Here is a 4,248-nt window from a genome sequence, read left to right on the forward strand (position 1 = left end):
TGATGCTCCTACCTAAAGCAGAAGAATCAAAAGAGAAAGAAAATTATAGACCAATTTCCCTAATTACTATTAATGCAACAATTTTAAATAAAATATTAGTAAAGTGATTATAACATAATCACTAGGACAATATGATATGATCAAGTAGGACTTATATTAGTAATAGAGGGATGGTTCAATATTAGAAAAACTATGACCATGTCAATAAGAAACATGGCAGAAATCATATAATTATTTCAATAGATGATGAAAAAGTTTTTTTTTAATTGCAGCACTCATTCATATTAAAAATACTAGAGCATAGAAATAAATGGAGTATTCTTTAAATCACTAAGCAGGATCTATTTAAAGCCATCAATATACATTATATGCAATGGGGACAAACTAGAAACTTTCTCAATAATATAAGGGTTGAAACAAGGATGTGCATTATCACCACCATTATTCAATATCATATTAAAAATTTTAGTCTTTGCAATAAGAGAAGAAAAATAATGAGGTATTAGAATAAGGAATGAAGAAATGAAAATCACTCTTTTTAGATGGTTTGATGATATATAGAGAGGTCTAGATATTCATTTAAAAGAATTTTGGAAACACTTCACAACTTTAGAAAAATTGCAGGACATAAAATAAGCCCACAAAAATCATCAGCATTTTAAAATATTACTTGAAACACACAAAAACAAGAGACAAACCAAAAGAAATTCCAGTCATAGTTAACAACAGACAGCATAAAATATTTGGGAGTCTTCCAGTCAAAACAGAATCAGAAACTATATGCAAACAACTATAAAATATATATAAAATCAAATGTAAATTGCTGGGCAAATGTAAACTGCTATGGGTAGATTGTGGTAATATAATGAAAAGTGACAATTCTACCTAAATTAAATTCTGCATTCAGTGCCATATCAATCAAACTTCCAAAAAATTATTTAATGATCTAGGAAAAAAGTAACTAAATTCATATGGAGGGACAAAATGTCTAAAATATCAAGGGAATTAATGAACAAAAATGAAAAGGAAAGAGGCTTAGCAAACTATATCTAAAATAACATTATAAAGTATCAGTGATCACAACTATTTGCTACTGTCTAAGGAATCTAGTGGTAGATCAATGGAATAGACTTGGTACAAAAGAAACAGTAGTAAATGATTTTAGTAATCTGCTACTTAATAAATCCAAAGATTTCAACTTCTGGGATAAGAACTCACTCTTTGATAAAACCTGCTGGGAAAACTGGAAGATAATATGGCAGAAACTAGGCCTAGATCTAAACATCATACCCTATCATATTAAAATAATGTTAAAAGATGATAACATACATAAAAAGTGATATCATACATAAAAGAGGATATCATAAGCCAATTAGGAGAATAAGGAATAGTTTATCTGTCAGATTTAAGGAAAGAAGAGCAGTTTACAATGAAAGAAGAGTTATAGAACATTATATAAGACACACTATAATTATTATTACATTAAAATTAAATGGTTTACAAAACAAAACCAATGCAACCAAGATAAAAAGAAATTCATTAAATTGGGAAATATTTTTCAGTTAGTTTTTCTGACAAAGGACTTATATCTAAAATATATTCATAATAAATTTATAAGAAAACTAGTCATTCTCCAATTGGTAAATGGTCAAGGGATATGGAAAGGCAATTCTGAGATGAAGACATTAAAGCTATCTATAGACACATTAGAAATTGTTCTAAATCATTATTCATTAGGCAAATGTAGATTAAAACAACTCTGAATCACCACCTCACACTTAGCAGATTATCCAATCTTACTAAAAAGGAAAGTGATCAAGGTTATAGAGAATGTGGCAACCTTGGGAGCTAATGCCTGATTAGTGGAGTTGTGAACTGATCCAATGCAAAAATATTAATAGCAGCTTTGTTCATAGTGGTAAAAAATTTGGACATTGAGTCAATGCCCATCAGTTGGTGAAAGGCTGAACAAAATTTGAGAAATGGGACTTTAGACAAGCCTAGGAAGACTTATGTGAGTTGACATTGAGTGAAATGAACAGAAGCAAAAGAATATTATACACACTAGTAGTAACGTTTTGTGAAGGTCCACTATGATGGAACTGTTTATTTCAACAGTACAATAATTAAAGAGAATTTAAAAGATATGTGATGGAAAATACCATCTATATCCAGAGAGGCAATTGTGGAGTTTAATTCAGACTAAAGCATACTATCTTCAGCTTTCAAAGCTGTCCAATATATTATGTCATAATATTCTTTATTTTTTTTTTGCAAGGCAATGGGTTTAAATAGCTTGCCCAAGGCCACATGGCTAGGAAATTATTAAGTGTCTAAGGTTGGATTTGAACTCAGGTACTCCTTACTCCAAGGCCAGTACTCCATCCACTGTGCCACCTAGCCTCCCCCCACATAATATTCTTTCTAATGTTTTATTTTTCTTCCAGTTGGATTTGACTTTTCTTTCACCGAATTATTAATATGGATCTATGTCCAGCATACTTATACATATAGAGCCTATGTTTGCTTTCTGTCAGGGGGGGAGGGAAGGTAGTAATGGAAAAATGTAATACTCAAAATGTTTTTAAAATGGTGGGTGAAAACTACCTTTGAATGTTGTTGGAAAAATAAATAAGCAAAAATAATTTTTATTTAAAAAAATAAGCATATTCATTCAGGGGGAAGAGATGAACATTCAACAAAATAGTTGTCTTTCAAATATTTTTGGTGAAAAAACCCAGAGATGAGCAAAAAATTCAATCATCAAATATGAGGCTCCAGAAATGCATAAAAAGGCAAAAGGAGAAAAATAAAACATGATATTATTCAATAAAACAGGGTAAATTCCTATATGGAGATATTATGTTTGCAACTCCTGAGAACTGCATCTATATTCAAAGAATATAAGTCGAATTTATGAAGATATAAAATAATCAAGATGAAATAGGATTGTACTTTGAAAAGAGGAAAGGGCAGCAGTAAGCAAAACTGTCTAGTATTGTATCAATGGATTAGGATAGAGTCAAAAGAAACAGTAGTAAATGACTACTATAATCTACTGTTTGCCAAGCCCAAAGACATTAGCTTCTGGGATAAGAACTCACTGTTTGACAAAAATTTTGTGACAAATAGAAAATAGCATGGCAAAACCTAGGCAGAGACCCACACCTCATACCCTATACCAAAATAAAGTCAAAATAGATATAGGATTTAGACATAAAGGGTGGCACTGTAGATAAATTAACAGACCAAGAAATTATCTCTCAGATTTATTTAAAGGGGACAAATTTATGACCAAACAAGAAAGAGTGTACATTATAAACTGCAAAATAAATTATGTTGACTATATTAAATTAAAAAGGTTTTGCACTAATAAAAATCAATGATGCCAAAATTAGAAGGAAAGCAGAAAGCTGGGAAACAATCTTCACAAATAGCAGTTCAGAAAAAGGTCTAATTTCTAAAATATATAGACAACTGAATCAAATTTATAAGGTTAGAAGTCATTCCCCAATTGATGAATGGTCAAAGGATATGAATAAACAATTTTCTAATGAAGAAAGTAAAACTATAAACAATCATATGAAAAAATACTCCAAATCATTATTAATTAGAGAAATTCAAATTAAACAACTAAGGGTAGTCATTTCACACCTGTCAGATTGGCCAAGATGAGAAAAAGGGAAAATCATCAATATTGGAAAGACTGGGAGAATTAGGACATTAATACATTCAAATTAATACAACCAATTGAGGTTTTGAGAGAAGTATTTTCTTTTTGTATTTCTTCAATTGATAATCTGAGAAATTTAATCTCATTTTGTATTTGTCCAATTGAGGATCTGAGAGATCCAGTCTCATCTTGTATTTGCCCATTGTATTTTCCAATGATTTGTTTTCTTGTTGCAAGGTGTTAATTATCTCTCCCAAATTTTCTGATGTTTTTTCCTGATGTTTTCAAGGAAAGTCTTTCTATGTTAGAGAACAGATCATATGCTCCTCAGAGGTTCTAGGTCTCTCTGAGTTAGGATCTTTTCCTTCTAAGAATTTTTCTATGGATCTACCTGTCCACTGACCTTTATTCATTTTGCTAAGACCTTGAGTTGGGGAGGGGCTGGTTCACAGAGGTTTGGTGCTGGGATCCCTAGAGGCTTTAGTCATTGAATACAATTTCTCTGGCTGGCCAGTAGGAGGTGCTGGTTGCTTTCTCTGGAGAGTCTGTGACCTTGACTGAAGCCTTCTCCCTTA

The sequence above is a fragment of the Macrotis lagotis genome, chromosome 5 (genome assembly GCF_037893015.1).
Source record: "Macrotis lagotis isolate mMagLag1 chromosome 5, bilby.v1.9.chrom.fasta, whole genome shotgun sequence".
Classification (NCBI taxonomy): Eukaryota; Metazoa; Chordata; class Mammalia; order Peramelemorphia; family Peramelidae; genus Macrotis; species Macrotis lagotis.